General features: G+C 47.6%; 2 protein-coding genes across 7 annotated transcripts in view; one reads left to right on the forward strand and one right to left on the reverse strand.

Annotated features, from left to right (window-relative positions):
• The window catches only part of C1H11orf54 (chromosome 1 C11orf54 homolog), a 188,176-nt gene extending 174,869 nt beyond the window's left edge, over positions 1–13,307 (reverse strand). Inside the window, exon 1 of one of the 4 annotated variants that reach the window (XM_063920330.1) lies at positions 13,137–13,307. The gene's annotated coding sequence lies outside the window, so the exon portion shown is untranslated. Of the gene's footprint in view, positions 1–12,750; positions 12,845–13,136 lie in introns of those variants that run through there. The other 3 variants (XM_063920332.1, XM_063920329.1, XM_063920331.1) reach the window with 3 other exon arrangements.
• The window catches only part of TAF1D (TATA-box binding protein associated factor, RNA polymerase I subunit D), a 106,306-nt gene continuing 102,952 nt past the window's right edge, over positions 12,958–16,311 (forward strand). Inside the window, exon 1 of one of the 3 annotated variants that reach the window (XM_063920334.1) lies at positions 12,958–13,029. The gene's annotated coding sequence lies outside the window, so the exon portion shown is untranslated. Of the gene's footprint in view, positions 13,169–16,311 lie in introns of all 3 variants that reach the window. The other 2 variants (XM_063920335.1, XM_063920333.1) reach the window with 2 other exon arrangements.

Raw genomic sequence — 16,311 nt, forward strand, 5'->3', positions numbered from 1 at the left:
GCTGGACTGCCGCACCCTAAATCTGTAAAAGCCCATTCCACGAGGAAAGGGGCTCTTCTTGGGCGGCTGCCCGAGGGGTCTCGGCTTTACAATTTTGCCGAGCTGTTACTTGGTTGGGTTCAAACACTTTTGCAAGAGTCTACAAGTTTGATACCCTGGTTGAGGAGGACCTTGTGTTTGCTCATTCGGTGCTGCAGAGTCATCCGCACTCTCCCGCCCGTTTGGGAGCTTTGGTATAATCCCCATGGTCCTTACGGAGTCCCAGCATCCACTTAGGATGTCAGAGAAAATAAGATTTTACTCACCGGTAAATCTATTTCTCGTAGTCCGTAGTGGATGCTGGGCGCCCATCCCAAGTGCGGATTGTCTGCAATACTTGTATATAGTTATTGCCTAACTAAAGGGTTATTGTTGAGCCATCTGTTGAGAGGCTCAGTTATATTTCATACTGTTAACTGGGTATACTATCACGAGTTATACGATGTGATTGGTGTGGCTGGTATGAGTCTTACCCGGGATTCAAAATCCTTCCTTATTGTGTCAGCTCTTCCGGGCACAGTATCCTAACTGAGGTCTGGAGGAGGGTCATAGTGGGAGGAGCCAGTGCACACCAGGTAGTCCTAAAGCTTTCTTTAGTTCTGCCCAGTCTCCTGGTCCTTACGGAGTCCCAGCATCCACTACGGACTACGAGAAATAGATTTACCGGTGAGTAAAATCTTTATTCTAAATTACACGGACACTCTAGCACTCTAGGAGTGCGGAAGGACTATTTATATTTGAACTAGAAGTATATCTAAAGACTCTATACATCTGTTTTATGTGGGTGGTGTAGCGCTTGAAACCAATATTTTCCTAAAAATAAAAAAAAATAATTATATATATAATATGTAATTTTTGCTCAAATATATCTGCACTCTCATCCAGGTCATGTTTATAAGCAGGGTAACTCTAGGGTAACCTATGCAAGTTCCAAATAATGTCCAATGTTATAGCTAAACAAGCCAAATGAGGGCACTCACCATAGTAGAAAGATAATTTATTAGCTCATCACAATCAGTTGACATTTCACCCCCGAAGGGTCTTTGCCGAGGCCAGCACAGGAGGAATGTCAGCACACCAGACAAACAGGAAGCACACTGACACTGCATCCAGAGCCCCCTTATATAGCACTAAGACCCTTATTTAATTGATAATTGGTAAATAAGTATACAGTAATGAATGTCTGCGTGTTGTAGGCAGTGAAACGCATGTCTGTCGGTTACGGTTTTGTGTGTACATATTTTAAAAACCATCAAATATAAGTAAAGAACCAAAGTAGATCCTGGAGTAAAAAATAAATAAAAAACAAAACCGCTATAGTAGATACTGGAGTCAAAAATAACATGTTTCTGCAGCGTGGTACACTGTGTTCCACAGGGAAAACAAATAACCGGGACGGGTTCGTAGAACCACCCAGTCCTGGTGGAATATGAGAAAAAGTGGACGACAGGAATCCGAATAACGCCTGAATGAACGTCTGAACATCCGTTATAGAGGCAATCTTTCTCTGAAACCAAACTGACAAGGCATATAAATGAATCTTGAGGGAGGCCAGACAAAGACCGAAGTCCAGGCCTCTTTGCAGAAAAGGCAGCATTCTGGAAGTTCTGAATCTATGGACATCGTAATTCTTACCAGCACACCAGATGAAGTTAGAATTCCAAACCCTGTAATAAATCCAGGCAGAGGCCGGTTTGCGGGCTTTCAACTTAACCGCCTCCAAAAATCTTTTGGCTCTCAGGAGTGATGCTTCAAGAGTCACGCCATCAAAGCCAGTCTGGCCAGGTCTAGATAGAGACAAGGGCCCTGTACGAGGAGGGCTGGTCATTCAGGAAGTAGAAGGGAATTACCCCATCGTTAGACCTTGCAGGTCTGAGAACCAATGCCTTCTGGGACAAATTACCTGCTGCAGTGTGTGCAAACCTGGTCAAGAACTACAGGAAACGTTTGACCTCTGTAATTGCCAACCGAGGTTATATTACAAAGTATTGTGTTAAACTTTTTGATTGCCCAAATATTTATTTTCCGCAAGAATATACAAATAAATTGTTTAAAAATCATTCAATGTGATTTCCTAGCTCTTTTTTTTTTTTAAAGATTCTGTCTCTCACAGTGGAAGTGCACCTATGATGGAAATTACAGACCTCTCTCATCTTTTTAAGTGGGTCAACTTGCACAATCGGAGGCTGGCCAAATACTTTTTTGCGTGTGTGTGTGTGTGTGTGTGTGTGTTTAATATATAATACACAGCGCGGTCCTAGACTGGAGGAATAGATCAGAATACTCGTACAATATATTCTGTAATAGGTACACTTTTTCTTAACTAACGCTGTCTGTAACAAGACATGTAGAATACTCAAGTGTCTGTAAAGTCTCAGCGCTGTGGACAGGCGGCTTTACAGGGGAGACCTTGCCCTGCAATCCCAGAGACCAGTAGCAGCTATGCCGAGCGTCTGTCAGGAACTGAGGGAGAGTGTGAGGCAGCTCCAGGGCGGAAAATCTGCAAGGAGATGGCGCCCTGGGCCAGGGGAGGGGGTACAGGTCAAGCGCCAGCTCACCTCTGCTGGTCCTCACTGCCGGTACTACGGTGCCTTACCAATAGGGGCGCTAGTACACCCGACCTGTACTCCTATGCCCTGGCGGATATGGTGGGGTACCTGCTCGGTGGCAGTGTCCATGCCAGCGTCGCAGTCCATCTCCCTAGACTGCGACCAGGAACGCGATTTAGTGGCGGGTCCCGCCTGGGGGACCCTCTTACCTCCTCCCTTCGTAGCAGCCACGCGAACCAGGAGAGCGTCCGCGACAGTGTGCCTAAGCCGGAGCGTCTCCGCCACAAGGAGACGCAGCACTGAATGTCTCCCTGATATAACAGTGCTGCGGACCTTGAAGTCTTCAGATTTTTCACGGCTGCCAAGTGCAGCCCGCCTGTTAGGTGACCTGCTGCCTGCAAGCACCACTCGAAACAGAGCTCTCAGTGACTGGAGGCGGGGTTATAGAGGAGGACCCAATGCATCCTGGGACAGTCAAAGCTTTGCCCGATGGTGCCTCTGGATTCAAGATCCCCGATGTTTTCCCTGTGGAACACAGTGTACCCCGCTGCAGAAATATGTTATTTTTGACTCCAGTATCTACTATAGCTGTTTACTTAGTATTAGGAGCGGATTTACTGCTAGGCAACCAAAGCATCTGCCTAGGGCCCGACGGGTTCCAGGGGGACCGGCCAGTGCCGAATTGCCTAGCAGTAAATTTGCCAGTGTCCTCCCTGTAATTTCTGACACTTTAAAAAAAGAAAAAAACACTAGTCCCTTAAAAGAAGAAGCCAGTGGCTGTTCAGTTCACCGGCGTCCGCCACGATGAAGGTGCTAGTAGCGGCAGCAGCAGTACTAATGAGTCAGACTAATTACAGTATGCTGCAGCTGGCTGTAATAAAGCAGGAAGACTCGTCGGAGAGGAGAGGCTTTTCCCTTCCCTCCACGGTTCATCATCCACCTGCACAGCCCACAAGTGAAATGCCAGCTGCCGAGTAGGTCACTGATCGGCAGCCGCTGGTGCCTGACTTGCCATACACGAATCATGCAGGCGACTCACCAGCACCTGGACTCGGAGGGGCAGCAGCCCTCATGGGCACACAGTCAGTGAGTGGGTTTAAGGAGATGGAAGTGGGCAGCACTGACTATCTACTCTGCTGCAGCCATTATATATATATATATATATATATATATATATATAGATATATATATATATATATATATATATATATATATATATATATAATTTTTTTTATTGTAAATTTATTTTATTTTTTCATTTACATGGGCACTCCATTACAGCACCAGGATGCATTTGTGCTTTATTTATTCTTAGATAGGATATATTAGGCTGCTTGCTGGGATTAGGAGCCCCTGTCTCTCTCTCGCCCTCTCTCTCTCTCTCGTTCCGTCTCTTCTTAGCTATTGTATTAAACTCCCATGTTTTCTTCTGTCTGTTTCCCCAGTGATACCTACCCTTTATGTCTTAGTAAACCATTTCAACCTAATTTACCCCCTTTACTCCGTCCTACTCCTACAGAGACCTTAGGTACCCACTGCCTCTCCCTTTCTCCCTCTCATTGTTACTCACTGCCACTTCCCCCTGGCATCGCCCACATTCACCCCATCACCCCTTCCCTGGTGTTACCCACACTGCCTCTCACTGTCATCCTCTCGCTGTCACCCACTGCCTGTCCGTCTCCCACTATCTCTCCGTCCCCCACTGCCTCACCCTCTGCCTTTACCCTGTGTCACTATATACCCATCACCCTCTCTCGTCTCTCACCCTCTGCCTCTCCAAGGTATCGCCCTCTACCCATCTAAAACACAATATCACCACTTTATCCTTTGGCGCTGAATGAAATTATGACCACTCTTCAGAATTCCACCTCCGCTGGTGTTCTTCCAAACAGCATATCTCTTTAAGGCTTCTTATTGTACTCAAAAAGATAGAAGGAGAAAAATCTCATAGTGTATCACACTTTCACTATGTTTCACATGCTACAATCAATAACACAGCCCCCTACTGGAAATGGTAGTCTACTTTATATATATAGACAATAACACATTCACTGGAGCGCCTGAAACCGATTCGGATCACACTCCTTCCTTCAGTTCAATTTCCATACTTTTCCAATATATATGTGGTATAAAGGAAAACTTTCAATAGTGTAATACAATTTTTAATGAATTTAAAACAATATATTTAAAACAAGCGTTTAAAAATGGATTCTCACCCGGTCATATGGTCTACTTATTACAAGAGTAGACAATAGCGCATAGATCTTTACAATGTCTAGAAACTGTGCCCGAGGAGATGACATACTTGGAGAGAAGGACTTAACACAGATAGTGGTGAGATTCATACCAGCTCACACATACAAGGCACGTCAAGACAATTAGCTTGAACGACTCGGCAACAGCTGAAATATTACTTACCAAGTAACAATGCAGTACTCAACCAAAAATAGGATTTTGGTACCTACCGGTAAATCCTTTTCTCATAGTCCGTAGAGGATGCTGGGCGCCCGCCCAGCGCTTCGTTTTCCTGCAAATGTTGTTTGGTTCAGTACAACTTTGTTTCTCTTACGTCCAAGAGGATGCTGGGGTCCACATTAGTACCATGGGGATGTACCAAAGCTCCCAGAACGGGAGGGAGAGCGGGGAGGCTCCTGCAGAACTGATTGACTGAACTTCAGATCATCAGAGGCCAAAGTATCGAACTAGTAAAACTTTGCAAAGGTGTGCGACCCAGACCAAGTTGCAGCTCGGCAAAGTTGCATTGCCGAGACACCCCAGGCAGCCGCCCAGGAAGACCCCACCTTACGAGTAGAGTGGGCCTTAACAGATTTTGGACACGGCAGTCCTGCCGTAGAATAAGCGTACTGGATAGTGAACCTAATCCAGCGAGAAATAGTCTGCTTAGAAGCAGGACACCCAATTTTCTTGGGATCATATAGGACAAACATAGAGTCCAACTTTCTGTGACGAGAAGTTCTCTTCACATATATCTTCAGAGCCCTCACAACATCCACGGACTGTGGAAGATCAAGTAAGGGCTTTTACAGGATAAAGCCCCAACCTCGGAGACACGTCTAGCAGAAGCTAAGGCCAACAAAGTGACTGCCTTCCATGTAAGAAATTTGAGCTCCACCTCCTGTAGAGGCTCAAACCAACCCGACTGGAGGAACTGCAACACCACATTAAGGTCCCATGGCGCCGTAGGCGGTACAAAGGGAGGTTGGATATGCAGAACTCCCTTCAAAAAGGTCTGAACCTCAGGGAGGGCAGCCAATTGCTTCTGAAAGAAAATGGAAAGGGCTGAAATCTGGACCTTCACAGATCCCAACCTCAGACCCATATCTACTCCTGCTTACAGGAAGAGGAGGAAACGTCCCAGTTGAAATTCCACCGCAGGAAACTTCTTGGACTCACACCAAGAAACATATTTCTTCCAAATACGATGGTAATGTTTTGACGTTACCCCTTTCCTAGCCTGTATGAGGGTAGGAATAACGGTCTTCGGAATACCTTTCTGAGCAAGAATCAGGCGCTCAACATCCATGGAGTCAAACGTAGCCGCGGTAAGTCTTGATAGGCGAACGGCCCCTGCTGCAGTAAGTCCTCCCGAAGAGGAAGAGGCCTCGGCTCTTCTTGCAGTCGATTCAGAAGGTCCGCGTACCAAGCCCTTCTTGGCTAGTCTGGGGCAATGAGAATCGCGTGAACCCTTGTTCTCCTTATGAGCTTTAGGATTCTTGGGATCAGTGGGAGAGGTGGAAACAAGTACACTGACTGGAACACCCACGAAGACACCAGGGCGTCCACTGCGACTGCCTGTGGGTTCCTCGACCTGGAACAATAACGCCGAAGCTTCTTGTTGAGACGAGAGGCCATCATGTCTATTTGGGGTAGGCCCCAAAGAGATGTTACCTCCTTGAACACCTCTGGATGGAGACCCCAATCTCCCGGATGGAGATAGTGTCTGCTGAGGAAGTCTGCTTCCCAGTGGTCTACTCCCAGAATGAAGATGGCTGACAGTGCCAGCGCGTGCTTTTCGTTCCGCCCTGTCGGTTTATGTAAGCCACAATTGTTACGTTGTCCGACTGCACTTGAATGGCCTGGCTTTTTAGAAGAGGGGCCGCCTGAGGACCATTGTAGACGGCTCTTAGTTCCAGAATGTTGATGGGCAGGCTGGCTTCCAGGCTTGACCACCGTCCTTGGAAGGTCACCCCTTGAGTGACTGCTCCCCAGCCCCGGAGGCTCACATCCGTTGTTAGCAGGATCCAGTCCAGAATCCCGAACCTGCGGCCATCCAGGAGGTGAGGCAATTGGAGCCACCAGAGGAGTGAAATCCTTGCCCTTGGTGACAGACAAATTCTTTGATGCATGTGGAGGTGAGATCCCGACCACTTGTCCAGGAGGTCCAGTTGGAAGGTCCGAGCATGAAACCTCCCGTACTGGAGAGCCTTGTAAGAGGCCACCATCTTTACCAATAGGTGAATGCATTGATGTACCGATACCCGGACTGGCTTCAAGACATCCCAGACCATGGATTGGATCACCAACGCCTTGTCCCGCGGAAGAAACACTCGCTGTACTTCTGTATCCAGGATCATTCCCAGAAATGACAATCTCCGGGTTGGTTCCAAATGTGACTTTGGAAAATTCAGAATCCACCCGTGACTCTGAAGCAGCCGTGTTGTGAGAACAATGGACTGCAGCAGCTTCTCCCTGGACGATGCCTTTATCAGGAGATCGTCCAGATAAGGAATGATGTGCACACCCTGCTTGCGGAGTAGCATTATCATTTCCGCCATCACCTTGGTAAACACCCTCGGTGCTGTTGAGAGGCCGAATGGCAGGGCCTGGAACGGAAAATGATAGTCCAGCAATGCGAAGCGGAGATAAGCCCGATGCGGCAGCCAGATCGGAATGTAAAGGTACGCATCCTTGATATCCAGTGATACCAGGAATTCCCCCTCTTCCAGACCTGATATCACCACCCTGAGCGACTCCATCTTGAACTTGAACTCCTTGATTTTAGGTTCAGAATGGGCCTGACCGAACCATCTGGTTTCGGTACCACGAAAAGGTTCAAATAGTAACCCTTTGTCAGCATGTGCGGTGGTACCAGCACAATGACTTGTGCCTCCACCAGCTTTTGGACAGCGTCTTGAATCACTGTGCTGTCCTCCAACAGAGGCGGTAAGCCCGATTTGATAAAACGATGAGGAGGGAGACTTTGAAATTCCAGCCTGTATCCCTGAGATACAATATCTACCACCCAGGGATCCAGGCCGGACGATACCCAGACATGACTGAACTGTCTGAATCTTGCTCCCACAGGCCCCACCTCCGGGCCCTCCCATCCACCGTCATGCAGAGGACTTTGGGGTACCTAAAGCAGGCTTCTGTTCTTGGGAATTTGCGGCGGCAAGCTTCTTGGATTTAACCTTACCTCCCCTGAAGAAGGTACTGGATGATTTGGCCTGGACTTGTTGGGCCGAAAGGACTGCTGCGTAGCTGAGGAGAAGGACCTCTTCGGAGCAGGTGCTGCTGAGGGAAGATCCGGAGACTTACCCGCTGTAGTGGTAGATATCCACGCGTCTAGGGCTTCCCCAAAGAGAGCCTGGCCTGTATGGGGCAGCGAATCCACGCTTTTTCTGGATTACGCTTCGGCCGACCACTGGCGGAGCCACAGTCCCCGACAAGCTGAAACAGACATGAAAGAAATTCCCACAGCCATGGAACCCAGGTCTTTCATGGATTCTACCATAAACCCTGCAGAATCATGAATGTTGCGCAAAGACAGTGCAACATCATCCCTATCCATCGTATCCGAATCCTCCATTAAGGAAGCCGACCACTTCACTATTGCCTGTGCATCCATGCACTAGCAATAGTGGGACGCAATATGCTTGAAGCAGCGTACACAGATTTCAGAGTATTATCAATTTTCCTATCTGCCGGCTACTTTAAGGCGGTAGATCCCGGTACCGGTAAAACCACCTTCTTTGAGAGTCTGAATACAGATGCGTCAACAATCGGCGGGTTTTCCCACTTTTTCCTATCCTCCTCAGGGCAAGAAAAAGCTACCAGAATCCTCTTAGGGATCTGAAATTTATTTTCAGGATTCACCCAGGCCTTCTCAAATATAGCATTCAGCTCCTTTGATGCAGGGAAGGTTAGCGAGGCTTTCTTGTTTTCAGTGAAGAAAGCCTCTTCAACCTGCTCAGGTGTGGCATCATTAACATTTAACACATCCCTGATAGCCTCTATCAACAGCTGCACCCCCCTTGCAAGAGATGCGGACCCCCGCAATACATCCTCATCACCATCTGTGGTGTCAGAATCGGTATCAGTGTCGTCTTGTGTTACCTGCACAAGCGCACGTTTGTGGGGATATATAGTGGGGTGACCCGAGGTACCTGACAAAGGCCACACAGCCATAGAGGACTGCAATACCTGGGTTGCAGATTTATTACTGGCAACCCTGTCAGAAATCTGAGAAATCCATGTCTTGATAAAGGAAAACCACTCTGGTTCCCTTGCTGGAATCTGTACTAAACCAGTGCTACCCTGATTACATGAAATGGGATCATCCTGGGAGGATAAATCCTCTGCAGCATATGACACTGTATCCCTGGACATTGCTGCAGGTGACCACGAAACATACCACACACACAGGTTGGGGTAAGACAGAGTTTCCCCCCAAGAATGGCAAGAGACAGATTGGAGCCAACCCACACCAGCGCTTTTGTACAAGGAGAAGCCCCTTATCTGCGCTGACTTGTGCTCCTTACTTGTGACTTGTGCTCCTTAATAGGACACACAGTCAATATATATCAGCCTCCCCTCCCTTCTACAACCCCCTGGTACCGTAATACAGTATTCTGGAGCTGCTGTGGAGGGACCAGAATCTTCCTTCAGCTACAGGATGCAGGAAAATGGCGCTGGAACGCTGCAGGGTCCGCTCTGAGGAGAAGCTCCGCCCCCTTCATGGCGCTGTCTTCCCGCTCTTCAGAAGTTTAAACTGGCCTGAGGATTGTGCTGGCTGGAATCCCTTGACCCCAACAGGCTTGCCGACCAGTGTGAGGGGTAGGCGCTGGCCCAGGGCGCCCCTCACAGCGCCGCACTGTGTGCCTTTGGTACCGTCCAGGAGTGCGATTAATACCGCGCTCCATCCCCTGTTGCCGCCATCTTCACACCAGCCCCCCGCTTGCTAGGGGGGTCGGTGACTAACTCACCACATGCTTCAGCTCTGTAAGGGGTCGGCGGCATGCTGCTGGGGTGAGCGGTTCCCCTGCGGCGGAGACCGATCAGCCCCTCTGGAGCTCAGTGTCCAGTCAGTGGCTCAGACCCCGCAGGGCGGACACGGCTTCCCCCCTTAGTCCCACGCTGCAGGGAGGCTGTTGCCAGCAGCCTCCCTGTAAAATAAAAAACTCTAAACTAAACTTCTTTAGGAAAGCTCAGGAGAGCTCCCCTAGCTGTGACCGGCTCCTCCGGGCACATTTTCTAAACTGAGTCTGGTAGGAGGGGCATAGAGGGAGGAGCCAGCCCACACTCTCAAACTCTTAAAGTGCCAATGGCTCCTGGTGGACCAGTCTATACCCCATGGTACTAATGTGGACCCCAGCATCCTCTATGACGTAAGAGAAAGTATGATACACCATGAGATTTTTCTCCTTCTATCTTTGAGTACAATAAGAAGCCTTAAAGAGATATGCTGTTTGGAAGAAGACCAGCGGAGGTGGAATTCTGAAAAGTGGTCATAATTTCATTGAGCGCCAAAGGATAAAGTGGTGATATTGTGTTTTAGATGTGTCTTTGGTAGTTTGGGTTGAAGCTACTTCACTTACTTGTCCAATAGGCTGCTTAAAGGTGCATTTGATCAGGTTGTACAAATTTTCTGTTCACAATCGCCCTCTACCCGTCATATGAATACGGCATTCTTTTTGAGGCCCCGGCCCTTGTTGCTAGGTCATGCCCTTGTTGTGACGCCATGCCCACTTTCTTGGGAGCATGCATGCCTTAGGCGTGCACAAGATGCTCCCCCTGTAATTATTTCCTGGATTCGCCCCTGCCTGCATCTATTGTATTTTTTCAAGAACATTAATATTCCGCCAGGACAGCGGTCTATTACTCAGTTGGCTACAGGCCTGGCGAAAAGGGGGGACACTCTTACTGGTCCCTGAGTTTTAGGGGGGCCCGAGGTTCATGGGCACAAGAAAATGGGCAGCAGCGCCTAAGAATGTTTGTTAAACCCTACACTATAGTTGCCCACAAATTAAGTTAAAAAAAAATTGCCAGGCTGCTTCAACCCCCTTTTACCCCCCCCCAGTTACCCCTGCACTGGCATTGGATGCAAGCGGTCGTTATTTTCAGTCTTCAAATGCCTGGGTCAAACAATGCATGCCGCCCTATGGTAACCGCACAAAGATACAGAATGAAATTGCATGCAGTTGAGGGAGGAGGCCCAAACCGATATCTTGCTTAGGGCCCCATGAGGTCTAAATCCGCCTCTGCTTAGTATGATAATAATAATTTACCTCTCTGATCTTAACATACTCATTCCCAAACATCACTATTAAAATTATCTTCTTCATTAATGTTATTACATTTCTTTAAACAACCAATAGGAAACTGAAATGATTGTGCTTCAGCCTAGTCAGTGCTTTGAAGTAACCATGTATAGTCAATAGCTCATATCAATGGAGAGAGTTTTGAATGGCACAAACTGATCTGCATCTCTGCTTTGTTCTGTTTTCAAATGCATTATCAAAGAAGGTCCACTGAATTCACCTAGGACTTCTCTGTACCTTCTTGAATAAGCATGCTCACTCTGTAGGGAGTTATTGCTACTGTGACAACTCACACTGGGCCTAATTCAGACCTGATTGCAGCAGCAAATCTGTTAGCAAATGGACAAAACCATGTGCACTGCAGGTGGGGCAGATAGAACATGTGCAGAGTTAGATTTGGGTGGGTTATTTTGTTTCTGTGTAGGGTAAATACTGGCTGCTTTATTTTTACACTGCAATTTAGATTTCAGTTTGAACACGCCACACCCAAATCTAACTCTCTCTGCACATGTTATATCTATCCCCCCCCCCCCCCCTGCAGTGCACATGGTTTTGCCCATTAGCTAACAAATTTACTGCTGCGATCAGATCTGAATTAGGCCCACTGCTTCTTGTTTGATACCCATTTATTAAAATGGTGTGGGAGCTTTAAAAGGCTTTTTACACAACTTTGTTGTAGATACACTGTGACATTTTTCAGAAATGTGCCATATATAGTCATTGTTTTGTTTTTCCTCAAACTGTGACATAGGATCAGTCAAATTAGGAGTAGATGAAAATGCTGTCCAAAACTTTATAAAAAAGGTCCCTAAAGGAAACTAAACCAAAAAAAGGTGGGTACACACTGTACGATACGCTCTATGAGCGATATCACAGTGTGTTCCCTTCCCTCCCGGGCCACCCGATATAGTGCATACACACTGAGCGATACCGCAAACAATATCGCAAAGTGACGTCACGCCATGGCTGGGCCGTAATCGAAGTTTTGGCCGACATAGCCAAAATTGACCTGCATGTATAGCAGACAGAGGGTGTCGTTAACAACCCCCAGAAACGTGCATCGGAGTACACACTGCGATATTTTAGTCAATATCGCTCAGAAGGGGGAAAGTGAGCGATATTGAATAAAACATTGCACAGTGTGTATGCATTAACACATAACATGTCCCCACATTTCCACATACAGCACAGGCAGCCAACTTGATCCAATGTCCATGAGAATGGAGAATATCAATTATCTATGTATGCCTTCCGGCAATAAGTTTTAGGTTTTAAAGTGATGACTACTTTCCTGTGTTCAGGAATGTGTATGACCACTGAATCATATAAACAATAATAAAAAATAAAAGTAACAAAACAACATAAAGTGCAACACCATACAGAGCACAGTACAAAATGTGAAAATAGGAACAAAAAAGTACATTAGGCTATAACGATTAGATCATTCTGATTGGTCAACATGTAAATTTGGGGGGGTTGGGCATAATCAATGTTTGGAACTTAACGCTAAATGTATGATGCTAGCGCCCAAAATCAAAAAGTCACATGTACAAAAACAAGCCTCCAAGTGAGGAACGTCATCAGGGATTAGACATATTTACCTTATAAGACTGATAGTTTGTGTCTGGGGAACATACAGTATAACTCCATTTACAAAATGATGAACCTTAATCACGTGATTAAAAAACGTGTCTACATTACAGCGCAAAAATGTCCATATTCGCGAAGACCAATAAAACGTGAATCAAAGGCATTTGACTACAAGAAAATGGCTCTCACACGGCGACGCAAAATTCAACTCAGCCATACTCTGGCCTTTCTCAGTCTTGTGACCAGGAAGGGCTCAGTGCGCATGTGCAGATCCGCACGCTGTGCTGGTGGTATGGTGAATGCTTTTTCTGTTTGGGCTGAACATAGGGTTGATTCTATGATCTAGCTTCAACCCTGAACTTAGTATCTCTGATGCCACGCATGTCATTCTACTCACTGTGGTACGGCGGGTGTGCGTTGCTCCTCTAGGTACAGACAGATATCGTTCCTATATCTAATTGTCGCTGTCCTATAACGTGTTGCTATTTTGTCTTCATCGCCTGATCACAGCCCCTTTTCCAAACGTAACCCTCTCGAGGAGGGAAAAAATGTTCTGCGCCTGGACTTTCCTCTTAATGTATGGCACCTGTTTTAAACAGGTTAATGGATAAGAAAGATGTTTCAGCACAGGTGATGGCAATCATACATTAAGAGGGAAGTTCAGGAGCAGAGCATTCTGTCCCTCCTGGAGAGGGTCATGTTGGGAGATATTATATATTTCTCTATCGTCCTAGTGGATGCTGGGGTTCCTGAAAGGACCATGGGGAATAGCGGCTCCGCAGGAGACAGGGCACAAAAAGTAAAGCTTTTTCCGATCAGGTGGTGTGCACTGGCTCCTCCCCCTATGACCCTCCTCCAGACTCCAGTTAGATTTTTGTGCCCGGCCGAGAAGGGTGCAATCTAGGTGGCTCTCCTAAAGAGCTGCTTAGAGAAAGTTTAGCTAGGTTTTTTATTTTACAGTGATTCCTGCTGGCAACAGGATCACTGCAGCGAGGGACTGAGGGGAGAAGGAGTCAACTCACCTGCGTGCAGGATGGTTTGGTTTCTTGGCTACTGGACATCAAGCTCCAGAGGGACGATCACAGGTACAGCCTGGATGGTCACCGGAGCCACGCCGCCGGCCCCCTTACAGATGCTGAAATCAGAAGAGGTCCAGAATCGGCGGCTGAAGACTCCTGCAGTCTTCTAAAGGTAGCGCACAGCACTGCAGCTGTGCGCCATTTTCCTCTCAGCACACTTCACACGGCAGTCACTGAGGGTGCAGGGCGCTGGGAGGGGGGCGCCCTGGGAGGCAAATGAGTACCTATAAAGGCTAAAAATACCTCACATATAGCCCTAGAGGCTATATGGAGATATTTAACCCCTGCCTAATTTTTCTAAATAGCGGGAGACGAGCCCGCCGGAAAAGGGGCGGGGCCTATCTCCTCAGCACACGGCGCCATTTCCTCTCACAGCTCCGCTGGTCAGGACGGCTCCCAAGTCTCTCCCCTGCACTGCACTACAGAAACAGGGTAAAACAGAGAGGGGGGGGCACATTTATGGCGATATTTTGATATAACAAAGCAGCTATAAGGGAGCACTTATTATAAGGCTATCCCTGATATATATATAGCGCTTTTGGTGTGTGCTGGCAAACTCTCCCTCTGTCTCCCCAAAGGGCTAGTGGGTCCTGTCTTCGTTAGGAGCATTCCCTGTGTGTCTGCTGTGTGTCGGTACGTGTGTGTCGACATGTATGAGGACGATATTGGTGTGGAGGCGGAGCAATTGCCAAATATGAGGATGTCACCCCCTAGGGAGTCGACACCAGAATGGATGCCTTTATTTATGGAACTACGGGATAGTGTCAACACGCTAAAGCAGTCGTTTGACGACATGAGACGGCCGGACAATCAATTAGTGCCTGTCCAGGCGACTCAAACACCGTCAGGGGCTGTGAAACGCCCTTTGCCTCAGTCGGTCGACACAGACCCAGACACAGGCGATGACTCCAGTGGTGACGGTGACGAATCAACCGTATTTTCCAGTAGGGCCACACGTTATATGATTTTGGCAATGAAGGAGGCGTTACATTTAGCTGATACTACAGGTACCACTAAACAGGGTATTATGTGGGGTATGAAAAAACTACCTATAGTTTTTCCTGAATCAGAAGAACTAAATGACGTGTGTAATGAAGCGTGGGTTGCCCCTGATAAAAAGCTGATAATTTCAAAGAAATTATTGGCATTATACCCTTTCCCGCCAGAGGTTAGGGAGCGCTGGGAAACACCTCCTAGGGTGGACAAGGCGCTAACACGCTTATCTAAACAAGTGGCGTTACCCTCTCCTGAGACGGCCGCACTTAAAGATCCATCAGATAGGAGGATGGAAAATATCCAAAAAAGTATATACACACATGCAGGTGTTATACTACGACCAGCTGTAGCGACTGCCTGGATGGGCAGTGCGGGGGTAGTTTGGTCAGAATCCCTGATTGAAAATATTGATACCCTGGACAGGGACAATATTTTACTGTCGTTAGAACAAATAAAGGATGCATTTCTTTATATGCGTGATGCACAGAGGGATATATGCACACTGGCATCACGGGTAAGTGCTATGTCCATTTCGGCCAGAAGAGCTTTATGGACGCGACAGTGGACAGGCGATGCGGATTCAAAACGGCATATGGAAGTTTTGCCGTATAAAGGGGAGGAGTTATTTGGAGTCGGTCTATCAGATTTGGTGGCCACGGCTACAGCCGGGAAATCCACCTTTCTACCTCAAGTCACTCCCCAACAGAAAAAGGCACCGACTTTTCAACCGCAGCCCTTTCGTTCCTTTAAAAATAAGAGAGCAAAGGGCTATTCATATCTGCCACGAGGCAAAGGTCGAGGGAAGAGACAGCAACACGCAGCTCCTTCCCAGGATCAGAAGCCCTCCCCGGCTTCTACAAAAGCCTCAGCATGACGCTGGGGCTTCTCAAGCGGACTCGGGGACCGTGGGGGGTCGTCTCAAAAATTACAGCGCGCAGTGGGCTCACTCGCAAGTAGATCCCTGGATCCTGCAGATAATATCTCAGGGATACAGGTTGGAATTAGAGACAGATCCACCTCGCCGTTTCCTGAAGTCTGCTTTACCAACGTCCCCCTCCGAAAGGGAGACGGTGTTGGAAGCCATTCACAAGCTGTACTCTCAGCAGGTGATAGTCAAGGTACCTCTTCTGCAACAAGGGAAGGGGTATTATTCCACTCTTTTTGTGGTACCGAAGCCGGATGGCTCGGTAAGGCCTATTCTAAATCTGAAGTCCTTGAACCTGTACATAAAGAAGTTCAAGTTCAAAATGGAGTCACTCAGAGCAGTGATAGCGAACCTGGAAGAGGGGGACTTTATGGTATCCTTGGACATCAAGGATGCGTATCTCCACGTTCCAATTTACCCCTCACACCAGGGGTACCTCAGGTTCGTTGTACAAAACTGTCACTATCAGTTTCAGACGCTGCCGTTCGGATTGTCCACGGCACCTCGGATCTTTACAAAGGTAATGGCCGAGATGATGATTCTTCTTCGAAGAAAAGGCGTATTAATTATCC

The sequence above is a fragment of the Pseudophryne corroboree genome, chromosome 1, assembly GCF_028390025.1.
Source record: "Pseudophryne corroboree isolate aPseCor3 chromosome 1, aPseCor3.hap2, whole genome shotgun sequence".
NCBI classification, from domain to species: Eukaryota; Metazoa; Chordata; class Amphibia; order Anura; family Myobatrachidae; genus Pseudophryne; species Pseudophryne corroboree.